Source organism: Prionailurus bengalensis, chromosome X (assembly GCF_016509475.1).
Source record: "Prionailurus bengalensis isolate Pbe53 chromosome X, Fcat_Pben_1.1_paternal_pri, whole genome shotgun sequence".
Lineage (NCBI taxonomy): Eukaryota > Metazoa > Chordata > Mammalia > Carnivora > Felidae > Prionailurus > Prionailurus bengalensis.
The window spans coordinates 107,471,594-107,490,317 of NC_057361.1; the positions used below are offsets into that span (position 1 = coordinate 107,471,594).

Here is an 18,724-nt window from a genome sequence, read left to right on the forward strand (position 1 = left end):
ATTAAGAATATGACATATATAAACAATGGAGTATTATTATCCATAAAAAAAGAAATCCTGCCATTTGTAATAACATTGGTAGACCTTGAGGGCATTATGGTAAGGAAAATAAGTCAGAGAAAGACATATACTGTATGATCTCAGTTACATGTGGAATCTTAAAAAAAAAACAAAAACTCATAGCAACAGGTGATTGCCAGGGGCTGGGGAGCAGGTGATGGATGATAGTGGTCAAAAAATACAAACTCCCAGGGCGCCTGGGTGGCTCAGTGGGTTATGCGACCGACTTCAGTTCAGGTCATGATCTCACTGTTTGTGGGTTCAAGCCCCTCGTCGGGCTCTGTGCTGACAGCTCAGAGTCTGGAGCCTGCTTCTGGTTCTGTATCTTTCTCTCTCCCTCTGCCCCTCCCCCACTTGCACTCTGTCTCTCTGTCTCTTGAAAATAAATAAATGTTAAAAAAAAAATTTTTAAATACAAACTCCCAGTTAAAAGATGAATAAATTCTGGGGATGTAATGTACAACATGGTGACTATAGTTAACCATACTATATTGTATACTTGAAAACTGCTTAGAGTGTAGATTTTAAATGTTTTCTTTCACCATATACAAAAAAATGGTAACTATATTAGGTGATAGATGTATTAACTAACCTTATTGCAGTAATCCCTTTATAATATATATATATATATATATATATATATATATATAACTTATTACATTGTATTCCTTAACATACACAATGTTATATGTAAATTATATCTCACTAACATGGAAAAGTTCCTTCCATAGATATATAGTATATTTGAAAATAAAAAAGGTTGATAATAGTCAATATGGGAACATTTTAGGATGCTGAAAACTATCGATAAGCGTTCCTAATAGAAGTATCTTTGTAGGGCCTTTCAAATTCAGTTTCTCACATGCACATCCCACAGTAGCCAGCCAACTTTAGCTTGCCTCCTAAACATGATAGAAAGAAAAATCAAAGAAAGGAAGCAGATAAAAATGCTTTAGACTATCGTCAATGTGTAATCAGGGAGATTTACCTTGGAGCTTATTGTAAATGGAGAATCTCAGGCCCCACCCAGAACAATGGAATCAGAATATTTACTTTAACAAGATCTGCTGGTGACCCTTATGCACATTAAATTTTGAAATGTGCTCTTCTAGAGATGTGGTAAAATTAAAAATGGTAATATATATTTTTAAGCATATTTATTTCTTCATCAGAATGAAGGACCAGCAAGAAAAATGAAAACAAGAGAGGAAATGTCAGCTGATAAAGATTTCAAGAAATTTTTTAGAAGACAGAAAGTAGATGAAAGAGTGGTCACTCGTTTGTCAAAGTAGAGAAGTTCATGACCTAAAGGATGCAAAGAAGGGATTTTATTTATTTTTCATTTTATTTTATTTATTTTATTTTATTTTATTTTATTTTATTAGGGAGAGAGAGAGAGAGAAAGCGCAAGAGTGGGGGAAAGGGGCAGAGGGAGAGAGAGAGAATCTAAGCAAGCTCCACACTTAGCACAGAGCCCAATGCAGGGCTTGATCCCATGACCCTGAGATCACGACCTGAGCTGAAATCAAGAGTTGGATGTTTAGCCAACTAAACCACCCAAGCACCCCTCAAAGAGGGGATTTTAAAGAAAAGATGCCTAGAAATATCTACAGAATCCAGGAGAGATTCAAATCTTAGAGGTATCATTTCTGGCAGTGTGTAGGAATGGAACTACGGGGTACAAATGGGGATAGATTGAAAATGTATATGTGGAATAATCAAACTTTGCCCCCTACACACACACACACACACACACTACTTCCAACACTCACAGAACATCCTCAGCCAGAACCTACTCTGTAAACCAGAAACCAAAAGAGACTTATTAACTGGAGAAGCTGAACAAAAATCTGAGGAATCAGGGATAGCAAGAAAGATGATGGGTGAGGATGAATACAAAGTTGAATGTAAGTTGAAATGCTGCATATGAAATGGTCAGACACCCATGCATACCCCTTTCTCTATACCATGGTCAGAAAGTCTTCTAACCAAGTCAGTAACCTCAGGCAAGTAATTGAAAGAACCATCTCTGGAGAAATGTAGTTTAAAAGAAAAGACTTCTACATATTGACAGTTTGGGCCCCCAATGAATTATGTGAACAATCAGTAGCAAACTTCTGCACACTGTACACCCTGCCCATATTCACAAAGCCCCTATTCATGTTTTATGCATCAAACCTACATATAAGCAAGTAACCAATCATCATATCACTGATGAAAGCTCTCAACATATGACAAAAGCAAAATTAAACAGAAAGAAACTGAAGAAAGTAATTCAGAGAATGGAGAAAAAGCTGAAAAATATGAGAAATTATGGCTTCTATGAAATAGACATAAAATGTTATGAAAACAATCAGGAAAAAGTTTAAAAAACTCTTAAAAATTAAAACTTAATAAAATTAGTTTAATTCATTTTATGTAAAATTAATACATGTAACTTAATAAAATAAAAACTCAATAGAAAACGAAAAAATAAAATCACAGAAAATTCCTCAAAAGTAGGACAAAAGTGAATGGAAGTCAAAAAATCGAAAAAAAATTAGTGTTCTCCATAATCAATCCAAGAGTTCTAATATCCAACTAATTAACGCTAGGTCCTAGAGAGACAGAGAGAGAGACAGAGAGAGAGAGAGAAGAGAGAGAGAGAGAGAGAGAGAGAGAGAGAGAGAGGGAGAGAAAGTGAAGGAGAAGAAATTTTCGAAGAAATACCATAAGAGAATGTTTTGGACCTGAAAAACATGAGTCTCCAGATTAAAACTGCTCACGAAAGTTCCAACAAAATGAATGTTAAAAGCTTTACCTATACCAGGGCACAGTACTGAAACTTCAGAAAAGTCCCAGGATGACATTTGTACAGCAAGCTAAGGGAGTAAACAGTCCATATGGGAAAAAGAGAGCAAAGAACCTTAAAGAAAAGCAAATTTTAGGAAAAGAAATTTTATTGTAGATGAGTTAATATGATGAAATATTTGAGTGAAGAGAAAAGGAAAGGTGGGGGGAATATTTGATAGAACAACTTGGAAAAAATTTAAGAATACTATTTACCTTATTATAATAATATAAACACTGATACCAATTTAATGAAAATAAATGGTGACATGTCTATATTGAAAAGATGAAGAAAATGAGGAAAAATAGATGAGAAAGCTAAATCCTTATCTACCACTACAAAAAAACAATAGATATTAAATTTTTAAAAGTCAATAAATAGTAGAGTGAGGATGTTGTCTAGAAACATGGAAGTAAATAATAGAAGAAACACCTAATAATATTGAAAGTGGTTGCCTCCAAAGAGTCAGATCCAGGAATACATAAGAAAGGGGTAAGGAATTGCAGATTTATGTCATAAATCCCTTAACTTCTTAAATTATGCAAATGAATTACTTTGATTTTAAAAAATAACACAACTTCTGCTTCTTGGAAGATGGAGTAGATACATTTTTTCTTTATTCTCCCCACTAAGCACATCTAAAAACCCTAGAAATTATATATAAAACAAGCATAGGAAGACTATTGAAGGTGGAGAAAAGAAGACATAACAGCTAGGGATCTCAGTTGTAAGTTCCTCCAGTTTTCTTTTTGCTTAATATATCTCAGACTTAGAGACAAAGAATCTAGCTAGCAACCCAGAAACACCAGTGGGTACAGACAAAAAAAAAAGCACAAATTAAAGTCTGCTTTCACTAGTCCAAGGACCAGGAAACTTCTAGACAATTAGCACTATACTCTAGTCGAACACCATAGAAAGCAACTGTAGCCCCGCCTTTACTCATTGTAGCAAAGGCTGAATGGGAAACTTATGCTTCCACTCTTGCATGCATCCACTCTTGCAAATTCATAAGGTGCTGCCCAAAACCTCCACTGGGTGGCACCAGAAAAGGCCATGTAAGGAGTTGGAATTTCTTCACTCCTGGGCAATAATGAGGCCCCATTAGTAGAAATCACCTGAGGGAGGGACTAAGATGGCAGAATAGCATGGAAGTTTTTTTTTTAATGTCTCTCTTCCCTGAAATGCAGCCAGATCAACATTAAACCATCTTGCACACCTAGAAAACTGATTTGAGAATTAACACACCAATCTGTACAACCTGAACCACAGATCTTGGCAAGTACATGGCGCAGAGAGGTGAACTGGGGGACAGAGGAAGCCGCAGAGGGCAGCGAGCTATTTTTGCTTGCAGAGAGAGGATGTAGACCAGGGTACAGTACAGGGAAAGCACCCCCACCACCACCACCACCAAAAGCAGCTGGAGAGAAAGTGGAAAAGTGGAAACAGCCACAGGACTGAAAACAAGGGGCAGAAAGAAGAAAAGACAGGATTTAAATTCCATTAAGACTCTATAAACAGGGGGAATGCAGACTCTGGAACTCTGCAGCTCGATACCTGGTGGTGCTCTGGAGGGAAGGGCAAATCCCCAGAGGCAGAGAGTGAAGTCCAAGGGCTCCTCGGGCCACATGGGGAGTTGTGGTTCCCCTGCTGGGAGGACACTTGGTAGAGGCTGTGCAGACTCCCCACAGGCAAAGGACCCAGTGGGCCCTGAGAACAATCACATTCACTGGTACTAGAACATGGACATTAAGGGTGAAGCCTAGTGCCAGATGTGTGTTTTGATTTTCCAGAATCACTGAAATGCTGTTGCTACAAGATCGAGTGAACTTTTTCTGGGGCAGGCTGGCACCCAGCCACAGTCTCTAGGCATCAACAGCAGCGTGGTCTCTCAAACGTTCCTGGGGGTGGGCCAGTACCTGGCCATTGCTCAGCGAGACCGTCCCCCAGAGGGTCTGAGCAGATCAAAGCCACAGTCCCTCAGAAGGGAGGGGTTGGGAGGAGCCAAGATGGCGAAACAGCATGGAAGGTTTTCTTATGTCTCACGTCCATGAAATACAGCCAGATCAACACTAAACCATCCTGTACACCTAGAAAACTGATTTGAGGATTAACACAACAATCTGCACAACCTGAACCACAGAATTCAGCAGGTTCATGGTGCAGAGAGATGAACTGGGGGAGAGAGAGAAGCCTCAGGGACAGGGAGCTGTCTTTGTGTGCAGAGAGAGGATAGAGATGTGGGGGGGGGTGGAGAGAGGAGAATACAGGAAAAGCACCCCCCACCAAAAGAAGTTGGAGAGGAAGTGGAAAAGTGGAAACAGCTGCAGGGACCAAACTAAAAAGGGAGAAAGGAGAAAGGGGAGGGTTCAAATTCCATTAGGACTCTATAAACAGGGGAGGTGCAGAGTCTGAAATTCTGCAGCTTGATACCTGGCAGTGCTCTGGTGAGAAGGATGAATTCCCAGGAGCAGAGTGAAGTCCAGGGGGCCTCAGGACACACAAGGAGAGGTGGTTCCCCTGCTGGGAGGACATTTGGTAGAGGCTGTGTGCCCCCCACAAAGGCAGGGCCCCAGTGGACCCTAGAAAACAACGACATTCACTGGTTCTGGAATAAGGTCGTTAAGGGTGAAGCCTAGTGTCAGGTGTGTGTTGTGATTTTCCATAATGCCTGAAACAATGCTGCTACACGATCACATGAACTTTTTCTGGAGCAGGAAGGCATCCAACCACAGTCTCTAGGCATTGCAGCAGCACGGTCCCACAGGCATTCCTGGGTGCAGCCCGCACCTGGCCATTGCTTGGTGAGAACCTCCTGCAGAGGGGCAGAATGGGGCAAAGCCACAGTTGCTCAGAATTAAGGGGTTGGGAAAAACAGCCACATCTGAGATAAAACTCAGGAGGCAGGTGCCACTTGGCAACTTAATGACTTGGTCATGGACAGTGTAAAAGGGGAGTGGATGAAAGCCAGAGACAAAGGATAAGGGTGTGACTGCTGACTGGAGAGAACAGAGTTCAGATACTAGAGACTGGGTAGCTGGGTGATGCCATTTTAACCTCTCCCACACATGTGCATACTCACCTACAAGGGCCATAACAATCCACTCCAGTAAGCTAAGCAGCGCCATCTAGGGAAGAACAGAACCATTACACTAAGCCCCGCCAAACTGGGCCAACCTTGCTCTTAAGAAACACCAAAACTCTCTATGCCTGCTTAGTTTATGGACTATAAAGTGATTCATAGGTTGACTTCTAGGGGTAAACAATGTACTTTCAATCGTATCTCAGTCTGTTCATGCTGGTCCATCTATTCAATTTTCTTTTTTTTTCTTTTTTGTTTCTTTTTGTTATCTTGAATACAGAAAGAGAAATTTATTTTCAATTTTTATTAAAATACTTTTCTTTAATTATTTTCTACTATATTTATAACTTTTTTGTAAATTTTCAAATACTACTTACTTCCATAATTTCATTTTATTCTATTTCATTGTATTCATTTTTTCAAATTTTCAAATGTTTTCCTTTTTTTGTTTTTGTTTTGTTTTGTTTTTCCTCCTTTTCTCTAATCTCTCAAGCCCCTTTCAACACCCAGACCAAAACACACCTAGGATCTAGCATCATTTATTTGATTTGTGTGTGTGTGTGTATGTGTGTGTTGTCTTTAATTTTTTAATCTTAATTTTTTAACTCATTGATTCCTTTTCTTCCTTCAAAATAAAAAACAGAAGGAATTCACCCCAAAAGAAAGAGCAGAAAGAAACGACAACCAGGGATTTAACCAACACAGACACAAGCAAGGTGTCTGAACCAGAATTTAGAATCACGTTAATAAGAATACTAGCTGGGGTCAAAAATTGATTAGAATCCCTTTCTGTGGCGAAAAAAGAAGTAAAAGCTAGTTAGGATGAAATAAAACTGCTATAACTGAGCTGCAATCTCGAATGGATGCCATGGTGGCAAGGATGGATGAGGCAGAGCAGAAATCAACAATATAGAGGGCAAACTTATGGGGAATAATGAAGCAGAAAAAAGAAGGAGACTACGAAATAAAATTAAAGAGCACGAAATAAAAATTAAAGAACTCAGTGACTCATTAAAAAGGAACAACATCAGAATCATAGGGGTCCCAGAAGATGAAGAGAGAGAAAAAGTATTATGTGAGCAAATCCTAGCAGAAAACTTTCCCAACATGGAGAAAGACACAGACATCAAAATCCAGAAAGCACAGGGGACTCCCATCCGATTCAACAAAAACCACCATCAACAAGGCATATCTTAGTCAAATTCACAAAATACTCAGGCAAGGAAAGAATCATGACAGCAGAAAGGGAAAAACAGTCCTTAACCTACAAGGGAAGACAGATCAGGTTTTCAGCAGACCTATCCACAGAAACTTGTCAGGCCAGAAAGGAGTGGCAGGATATAGTCAATGTGCTGAATTGGAAAAAATATACAACCAAGAATTCTTTATCCAGCAAGACTCATTCAAATACAAGGGGAGATAAAAAATTTCCCAGACAAACAAAAATGAAAGGAGTTTATGAACACTAAACAGCCCTCCAAGAAATTTTAAGGGGGACTCTCTGAGGGGAGAAAAAGTGAAAAAAAAAAAAAGAAAACCGAAAAAGACCAAAGGCAACAAAGACGAGAAAGGACCAGAGAACACCAGCAGACACTCCAACTCTACAAGCAACATTATGGCAATAAATTCATGTCTTTCCAGTACTCACTCTAAATGTCAATGGTCTAAATGCTCCAATCAAAACACACAGGGTAACCGAATGGATAAGAAAACAAGATCCATCTATATGCTGTTTACAAGAGACCCACTTTACACCTAAAGACACCTTCAGATTGAAAATAAGGGGATGGAGAATCATCAATCATGCTAATGGTCAACAAAACAAAGGCAGAGTAGCCATATTATGTCAGATAATCTAGATTTTAAAATAAGGACTATAACAACAGATGAAGGGCATTATATCATAATTAAGGGGTCTATCCACCAAGAAGACCTAACAGTTGTAAACATTTATCCTCCAAATGTGATAGCACCCAAATATATAAATCAATTAATCACAAACATAAAGAAACTTGTTGATAATAATACCATAATAGTAGGGGGCTTCAACACCCCACTTACAGCAATGGACAGATCATGTAATCAGAAAATCAACAAGGAAACAATGGCTTTGAGTGACACACTGAACCAGATGGATTTAACAGAAATATTCAGAATATTTCATCCTAAAGCAGCAGAACTCACATTCTTCTCGAGTGCACAGGGAACATTCTCCAGAATGGATTACATACTCGGACACAAATCAGCCCTTAACAACCACAAAATGATTGATATCATACCGTGCATATTTTCAGTCCACAATGCTATGAAACTTGAAATCAATCACAAGAAAAAATTTGGAAAGATTACAAATACTTGGAGTCTAAAGAACATCCTACGAAGAATGAATGGGCTAACCAAGAAGTTAAAGAGGAAATTAAAAAGTACATGGAAGCCAATGAAAACAATAACACCATGGACCAAAACCTCTAGAATGCAACAAAGTCAGTCATAGGAAGAAAGTATACAGCAATCCAGTCCTTCCTAAAGAAGGAAGAAAGGTCTCAGACACACAACCTAACCTTACACCTCAAAAAGCTGGAAAAAGAACAGCAAATAAAACCCAAAAACAGCAGAAGGCAGAAAATAATAAAGATTAGAGCAGAAATGACTGTGATCGAAAACAACAACAACAACAACAAAAAGAGTAAAACACATATATGAAACCAGAAGCTGGTTCTTTGAAAGAATTAACAAAATTGATAAACCACTAGGTTTGGATCAAAAAGAAAAAGGAATGGACCCAAATAAATAAAATCAAGAATGAAAGAGGAGAGATCACAACCAACGCTGCAGAAATAAAAACAATAATAAGAGAATATTATGAGCAATTATATGCCAATAAAATGGGCAATCTGGAAGAAATGGACAAATTCTTAGAAACATATACACTATCAAAACTGAAACAGGAAGAAATAGAAAATTTGAACACACCCATAACCAGTAGAGAAATCAAATTAATAATCAAAAAGCTCCCAAAAAACAAGAGTCCAGGGTCCGATGGCTTTCCAAGGCAATTCTACCAAACATTTAAAGAAGAGTTAACACCTATTCTCTTGAAGCTGTTCCAAAAAATAGAAATGGAAGGAAAACCCCCAAACTCTTTCCATGAAGCCAGCATTACCTTGATTCCAAAAGCAGACAAAGACCCCACTAAAAAGGAGAACTATAGACCAATTTCCCTGATGAACATGGATGCAAAAATCCTCAATAAAATACCAGCCAACTGGATCCAACTATAAATTTAAAAAGTTATTTACCACGACCAAGTGGGATTTATACCTGGAATGCAGGGCTGGTTGAATATTCACAAAACAACAAATGTGATGCATAACATCAATAAAAGAAAGGACAAGAACCATATGATCCACTCAATAGATGCAGAGAAAGCATTTGACAAAATACAGCATCCCTTCTCCATAAATAAACCCAAGAAGGTAGGGATAGAAGGATCATACCTCAAGATCATAAAAGCCATATATGAAAACCCAATGCTAATATCATCCTAAAGTCAGGAACAAGACAGAGATGTCCACTCTCGCCACTGTTATTCAACATAGTATTGGAACTCTTAGTCTCAGCAATCAGACAATGCAAAGGAATAAAAGGCATCCAAATTGGCCAGGAGGAAGTCAAACTTTCACTCTTCGCAGATGGCAAGATTCCACAAAAAAACTGCTAGATCACAGGATATAAAATCAACGCACAGAAATTGGCTGCATTCCTATACACCAATAATGGAGCAATGGAAAGAGAAATCAAGGAATCTATTCAATTTATGTTTGCACCAACAACCATATAATACCTAGGAATATACATAACCAAAGAGGTGAAAAATCTATACACTGAAAACTATAGAAAGCTTATGAAAGATATTGAAGAAGACACAAAAAAGGGAAAAATATTCCATGCCATTGTTAAAATGTCAATACTACCCAAAGCAATCTACATATTCAATGCAATACCTATCAAAATAATACCAGTATTCTTCAAAGAGCTAGAACAAACAATACTAAAATTTGTATGGAACCAGAAAAGACCCCAAATAGCAAAAGCAATCTTGAAAAAGAAAAACAAAGCAGGAGGCATCACAATCCCAGGCTTCAATACATATTACAAAGCTTTAATCATCAAGACAGTATGGTACTGGCATGAAAACAGACACTCAGATCAATGGAACAGAATAGAGAACCCAGAAATAGACCAACAAACGTATGGCCAACTAATCTTTGACAAAGCAGGAAAGAACATCCAATGGAATAAAGACAGTCTCTCCAGCAAGTGGTGTTGGGAAAACTGGACAGCAACATGCAAAAAATTGAACCTGGACCACTTTCTTACACCATACACAAAAATAAACTCAAAATGGATGAAAGACCTAAATGTAAGACAGGAAACCATCAAAATCTTCGAGGAGAAAGCAGACAAAAACCTCTTTGATCTTGGCCACAGCAACTTCTTACTCAACACGTCTCCAGAGGCAAGGGAAACAAAAGCAAAAATGAACTATTGGGACCTCATCAAAACAAAAAGCTTCTGCACAGCAAAGGAAACAATCAGCAAAACTAAAAGGCAACCGACAGAATGGGAGAAGATATTTGCAAATGACATATCAGAAAAAGGGTTAGTCTCCAAAATCTATAAAGAACTTATCAAACTCAACACCCAAAAAACAAATAATCCAGTGAAGAAATGGGCAAAAGACATGAATAGACACTTCTCCAAAGAAGACACCCAGATGGCAAATAGACACATGAAAAACTGTTCAACATCACTCATCATCAGGGAAATACAAATCAAAACCACAATGAGATAACACCTCACACCTGTCAGAATGGTAACATTAATAACTCAAGCAACAACAGATGTTGGCAAGGATGTGGAGAAACAGGATCTCTTTCGCATGACTAAGGGGAATGCAAAGTGGTGCAGCCACTCTAGAAAACAGTATGGAGGTTTCTCAAAACATTAAAAATAAAACTACCCTACAACTCATCAATTCCAATACTAGGTATTTATCCAAGGAATATAGGTGTGCTGTTTCAAAGGTGCAAACGCACCCCAATGTATATAGCAGCACTATTGACAATAGCCAAAGTATGGAAACAGCCCAAATGTCCATCGATGGATGAATGGATAAAGAAGATGTGGTATATATATATACAATGGAGTATTATTCAGCAATCAAAAAGAATGAAATCTTGCCATTTGCAACTATGTGTATGGAACTGGAGGGTATTATCCTAAGGGAAGTTAGTCAGTTAGAGAAAGACAAATATCATATGACTTCACTCAGATGTGGAATTTAAGATAAAACAGATGAACATAAGGGAAGGGAAGCAAAAATAATATAAAAACAGGGAGGGGGACAAAACATAAAAGACTCTTAAATATAGAGAACAAACAGAGGGTTGCTGGAGGGGTTGTGGGAAGGGGGATGGCCTAAATGGGTAAGGGGCATTAAGTAATCTCCTGATATCATCGTTGTACCATATGTTAACTAACTTGGATGTAATTTAAACAATAAAATAAATTAATAATTAAAAAAAAGAAATCACCTGAGAAGCTTGGTCTTCCACACACCCTCAACAGTAACAAGGTGACTTCTGCACTGGGGTGATGTTAGAGAAAGCTAACTGCCCAACATAAATGAAACCCCTATAACTTTTAGTGTGAGTGAAAGTCAGATGTGGAGCATTAACAAGGCACTTCATTCCTTCCCAGCCAGGGAGTCATCAGTGGAGGTCTAGTGAAGAGATGGAAATCCTACCCTTGCCAGGAGTAATGAAAATTTCCCCAACCTTGGGTGTTAATTGAGGTTGAATAGGGAATATAGACTTCTACCCCTACCTGGAAATAATGAGGTGACACCCTTCTTACCTGCCAAATCAGTATCAAAAAAGGCCAGCTAAAACAGGTTTAAAAAAGATCCAGAGCCTCATAATATTACAGCCAAAATGTTCAAACTTCAACTGAAAATTACTTGTACAAGGTACCATGAAGATCTCAAACTGAATGAAAAAAGACAAAATAAACGGTAACCCCAAGATGACACAGATGTTAGAATATCGGTCCAAGATTAACCATCATCATAATCATACTTCAGTGGGCAATAACGAACACAATTGAAGCAAATGATAAAACAGAAAAACTCAGGAACAAATAGAAAGTCTCAACAAAGGAACAGAGGACATAAAGAACAAAATGCAAATTTTAGAACTAAAAAATAAAATCACCAAAATATAAAGCTCAATTGATGGTCCCAACATCAGAATATAGGGGATAGAGGAAAGAATTGGTAACCTAGAAGACAGAGCAATAGAAATTACCCCATCTGAAAAATAGAAAATATAGTGAAAAATAATACACAAAGCTGCATTGACTTATGGGACTATAACAAAAAATCTAATATTTCTCATTGGAGTCCTAGGAGAAGAGTGAGAGGGTAGGTCTGAAAAAAATGCTCAAAGAAATAACAGCTGAAAACTTCCCACATGGTTCCCTACAGGTTCAAGAAGCTAAGTGAATCCAAAAATGGTAAATGCAAAAAAATCCACACCAATACATCATAGTCAAACTTCTTAGACTAAAGTCAAAGAAATAATATTGAAATCAGTGAAAGAGTAATGATTACTTATCTATAGGGGGAAAACAATTTGAATAGCAGACTTCTCATCAGAAACCATGATTGCCAAAATAAAGTAGCACAACACTTTCAAGTGCTGAAACAAAAACTATCACCTTAGAATTCCATATCCAGAAAAAATATCAAGAATGAAGGGGAAATCAAGACATTCCCAGATGCAGAAAAACTAATAGAATTTATCATGAGCAGACTTACCTATAAGAATGGCTAAAGGAAGTTCTCTAAACAGAAAGAAAATAGTAAAAGAAAGAAACTTGGAACATCATGAAAAGAAAGAACACAGCAACCAAAAGTATGGGTATATACAATAGGTTTTCCTTCTCTTGAGTTTTCTAAAGTATGTTTTATGGTTAATGCAAAAATTATAATATTGTCTGATGTGGTTCTAAACATATGTAGAGAAAATATTTAAAACAATCACATTATAAATAGGGAGGGTAAAAGGACATAAAGGGAGCTAAAGTTTCTATACTTCATTCAAACTGGTAAAATGATGATACATGTAATAAGTTACATACATGTATATAAAATGTAATTCCAAAAGTAATCACTAAAAATTCTATACAGAAAGAATCTAAGGGTGCGTGGGTGGCACAGTCGGTTAAGCATCAGGCTCTTAATTTCAGCTTAGGTCATGATCTCACAGTTGGTGGGATTGGGCCCCATGTCGGGCTCTGCACTGAAAGTGTGGATCCTGCTTGGGATTCTCTCTCTCCCTCTCTCTGTCTCTCTCTCTGTCCCTTCCCCACTCACATGCACACACATGTTCTCTCTCTCTCAAAATAAATAACTTAAAACTTAAAACTTAAAAAAGCACTATAGATAAATCAAAATGGAATTCTAAATAATGTTCAAGTAACCCACAGGAAAATAAAATAAGTAAAGCCTATAAATCAAAAACAGAAAACAAAAAATAAAATGGCAGACTTCAACCCTGGTATACTGATAATTTACAATGGTCTAAATATACCAGTTAAAAGACAGAGATTAGCAGTGGGAATTTAAAAACATGACCCGACTTTATGTTGTCTACAAGAAACTCACTTAAAATATAATGATATTGACAGGTTGAAAGTAAAAATAGAGAAAATGACATATCAAACAAAGGAGATTGGAATAGCCATATTAGTATCACTAGGAATAGCCATATTAATATCACATAAAGTAAACTTCAAAGAAAATTACCAGAGACAGAGATGGGCATTACATAATGATAAAAGGAAAAGTCTACCAGGAATCCTAAATGTGTATGCACCAAACAACAGGGCTGAAAGATCTATAAAGCAAAAACTGATAGAACTGTTCTGAGAATTGGAAAAACAGAACTCTTTCTCTATTTAGAAAAATAGACAAATCCACAATTATACTAGGGGGAAATATGCAAGTATATGGAATTGAGCAACACAGTCAACCAACAGGATAAATAGAGCACTACACCCAATAACAGTCAACTACACATTCTTTTCAAGTACCCATGAAACATATACCAAGATAGATCATATTGCGGGCCATAAAACAAATTTCAACCAATTTAAAAGAATTTAAATCATACCAAGTGTGTTCTCCAACCATAATGGAATCATACATGAAATCAATAACAGTAAAATAACAGTAAAATCTTCAAACTCTTGGAAAATAAACGCACTCCTAATTAATCCATGAGTTAAAGAGGAAATGTTGGAGGATATCAAACAGTGCTTCAGAATGAATGAATGAAAATGAAAACACAACATATTAAAATTTGTTAAGACAGCTAAAGCAGTGCTGAGAGGGAAATTTATAGCACTAAATGCATATATTAAAAAACAGTAATAGTCTCAAATCAATAATCTAAGCTCTCAGCTTAAGAACTTAGAAAACAAAAAGAAAAATAAACCCAAAGCAATCAGGAAAGAAATAATAAACAGCAGTCAATAAAAGTGAAAATAGAAAAATAATAGAGAAAATCTATGAAATAAACAGATGGTTCTTTACTTTTTTCAAGTTTTTATTTCAATTCCAGTTAGTTGATATAAAGTATAATATTAGTTTCAGGTGTACAAAATAGTGATTCAACCCTTCCATTTAACACCTGGTGCTCATCACAATAAGTGCACTTCTTAATTCCCATCACCTATTTAACCCACACCCTCACCCACCTCCCCTCTGATAACCATTAGTTTGTTTTCTATAGCTAAGGGTCTGTTTCTTAGTCTCTCTCTCTCTCTCTCTCTCTCTCTCTCTCTCTCTCTCTCTGCTTTGCTCATTTGTTTTGTTTCCTAAATTCCACATATGAGTAAAATCATATGGTATTTGTCTTTCTCTGAATGACTTATTTCGCTTAGCATAATACTCTCTAGCTCGATCTATGTCGTTGCAAATGGCAAGATTTCATTCTTTCTTATGACTGAGTAGTATGTACCACATCTTCTTTATCCATCATCAGTCGATGGACTCTTGGGCTGATTCCATAATTTGGCTATTGTAGATAATGTTGCTATAAACATTGGGATGCATGTAACTCTTTGAATTAGTATTTTTGTATTCTTTGAGTAAATACCCAATAGTGCTATTGCTGGGCTGTAGGGTAGTTATATTTTTAAATTTTTGAGGAACATCCACACTGTTTTCCAGAGTGGCTGCACCAGTTTGCATTCCCACCAACAGTGTAAGAGGGTTCTCCTTTCTCTACATCCTCACCAACACCTGTTTCTTTTTTGTTGATTTTATCCCTTCTGACAAGTGTGAGGTGATAGCTCATTGTAGTTTTTTTTTAATTTTTTTTCAACGTTTATTTATTTTTGGGACAGAGAGAGACAGAGCATGAACGGGGGAGGGGCAGAGAGAGAAGGAGACACAGAATCGGAAACAGACTCCAGGCTCTGAGCCATCAGCCCAGAGCCTGACGCGGGGCTCGAACTCACGGACCGCGAGATCGTGACCTGGCCGAAGTCGGACGCTTAACCGACTGCGCCACCCAGGCGCCCCAGCTCATTGTAGTTTTGACTTGCATTTCCCTGATGATGAGTGATGTTGAGCATCCTTTCATGTGTCTGTTGACCATTTGGATGTCTGCTTTGTAGAAATGTCTGTTCATGTCTTCTTCCCATTTTTTAATTGGATCATTCATTTTTGGGGGGTGTTGTGCTTTTTAAGTTCTTTATATATTTTGGATATTAAGCCTTTATCAGATATGTCATTTGCAAATATCTTCTCCCATTCTGTAGATTGCCTTTTAGTTTTGTAGAAACTACAAAATCCATGGAAAGTACAGGTCATGACAGCTGCGTCCCTGATGGTTCTGAGTGACATTATCTCACAGCAGCTGGTGGAGAGGTGAGGTCTGTAGGAACACCAGACTGGCTGGACCCTAATTATGGTCTCTCTGGGCTGTGGTTTTGTGGGCTCTGTAGTAGAAGGCTTGTACAGGGGTTTTGACCAGCTTATCCCCAGCACCACCAAGGTAGATGTACTAAAGATGATGCTATTAAATCAGCGGAGCTTTGCCCTGTGCTTTCTAGGCTGTTTCTTCCCACTGGTAGGAGCGTTCAATGGACTGTCAGTCAGGGACAGATGGGCCAAGCTACAGCAGGACAATCCTGGTGCCCTTATTACCAACTATAATCTCTAGCCTTCTGTGCAGTTAGCCAACTTCCACCTGGTTCACCTTCATTACAGCTTGGCCCTTGTCCAGTGTGTTACTGTTATCTGGAATGCCTATCTATCCTGGAAGACACACCAGCTCTAGGCCTGCCTTACTCCATTGTCTCTACCTTGTGGTGATCCAGCTTGACCTGGATGGTCAGACAACCTCCTCAAAGTGGGCATATCAGTTTTCATGGGGTTCAGTTGCAAGTCAGAACTTAATGGGTTTAGAACCTGACTGCTTTTGAAATCATTAAAACCTTTATAATTGTCTTATACTCAAAACAAAGAGATCATTCTTTAAAAAGATCAATAAAACATTCTAGATCCATCCATGCTGTTGCAAATGGCAAGATTTCATTCTTTTTGATCACTGAGTAATTGGGGCTCAATGTGCCCCTTCAAATCAGCATTTTTGCATCCTTTGACTACCTAGTAGTCAATTGTTAGGTCATAGGTAGCTCTATTTTTAATTTTTTGACGAACCTCCATACTGTTCTCCAGAATGGCTGCACCAAGTAGTACAATTGCTGGGTCATAGAGTAGTTCTATTTTTAATTTTTTGAGGAACCTCCATACTATTCTCCAGAGCAGCTGCACCAGTTTGCATTACCACCAACAGGGCAAAAGTGTTCCCCTTTCTCTACATCCTCATTAACAACTTGTTTCCTGAGGATGGAACTAGAATGTATTATGCTAATAGAAATAAGTCAGTCAGAGAAAGACAAATATGATTTCACTCATATGTGGAATTTAAGAAACAAAACAGATGAATGTAGGGAAAGGGGAAAAATCAGATAAAAATAGAGAGGGAGGCAAACCATAAGAGACTCAAATACAGAGAACAAACTGAGGGTTGCTGGAGGGGAGATGGGTGGGGGGATGGACTAAATGAGTGATGGGCATTAAGGAGGGCACTTGCTGGGATGACCACTGGGTGTTATATGTAACTGATAAATCACTAATTTATATTTCTGAAACCATTATTACACTATATGTTAAGTAACATGGATTTAATTAAAATTTAAAAATTTAAACAATTAAAGAACCAAGAGAACACATACATATTTATAAGTTTGTTCACTGTAGTGCCACTTAAAAAAATAAAACATTACCAAAAAAATCCGTGAAATGTTTAACAACTGAAGACTGGTTGAAAAAATTGTAGTAGAAGTAGGCGGCAAGATGGCGGCTTAGGAGGACGCTGGGCTCACCGCACGTCCTGCTGATCACTTAGATTCCATCTACACCTGCCTAAATAACCCAGAAAACCGCCAGAGGATTAGCAGAACAGAGTCGCCGGGGCCAAACGCAGACGAGAGGCCCACGGAAGAGGGTAGGAAGGGCGGCGAGGCGGTGCGCGCTCCACGGACTGGCGGGAGGGAGCCGGGGCGGAGGGACGGCTCGCCGGCCAAGCAGAGCCCCTGAGTCTGGCTTGCAAAAGCGGAGGGGCCTGACGGACTGTGTTCCCACAGCAAGCGCGACTTAGCGTCTGGGAGGTCATAAGTTAACAGCTCTGCTCGGAAAGCGGGAAGGCTGGAGGACAAAGGGAGGGAGAGCTGCTGAGCCCCCGGACAACAGAGCTCAGTTTGGTGGGGAACAAAGGCGCTCGCCAGCGCCATCTCCCCCGCCCATCCCCCAGCCGAAATCCCAAAGGGAACCGGTTCCTGCCAGGGAACTTGCTCGCTCCGCGCAAACACCCAACGCTGTGCTTCTGCAGAGCCAAACATCTGGCAGCGGATCTGACTCCCTCCCACTGCCACAGGGCCCCTCCTGAAGTGGATCACCTAAGGAGAAGCGATCTAAGCCTGCCCCTCCTGCCCCCGTGCACCTTGCCTACCCACCCCAGCTAATACGCCAGATCCCCAGCATCACAAGCCTGGCAGGGTGCAAGTAGCCCAGACGAGCCACACCACCTCACAGTGAATCCCACCCCTAGGAGAGGGGAAGAGAAGGCACACACCAGTCTGACTGTGGCCCCAGCGGTGGGCTGGGGGCAGACATCAGGTCTGACTGCGGCCCCGCCCACCAACTCCAGTTATACACCACAGCACAGGGGAAGTGCCCTGCAGGTCCTCACCACGCCAGGGACTATCCAAAATGACCAAGCGGAAGAATTCCCCTCAGAAGAATCTCCAGGAAATAACAACAGCTAATGAGCTGATCAAAAAGGACTTAAATAACATAACAGAAAGTGAATTTAGAATAATAGTCATAAAATTAATCGCTGGGCTTGAAAACAGTATACAGGACAGCAGAGAATCTCTTGCTACAGAGATCAAGGGACTAAGGAACAGTCACGAGGAGCTGAAAAACGCTTTAAACGAAATGCATAACAAAATGGAAACCACCACAGCTCGGCTTGAAGAGGCAGAGGAGAGAATAGGTGAACTAGAAGATAAAGTTATGGAAAAAGAGGAAGCTGAGAAAAAGAGAGATAAAAAAA

At 38.9% G+C, this 18,724-nt stretch overlaps 1 pseudogene; it reads left to right on the plus strand.

Moving 5' to 3' along the window:
* Nucleotides 1-16,599, plus strand: part of LOC122477144 — a 57,841-nt pseudogene extending 41,242 nt beyond the window's left edge.
* The last annotated feature ends 2,125 nt before the right edge of the window (nucleotides 16,600-18,724 follow it).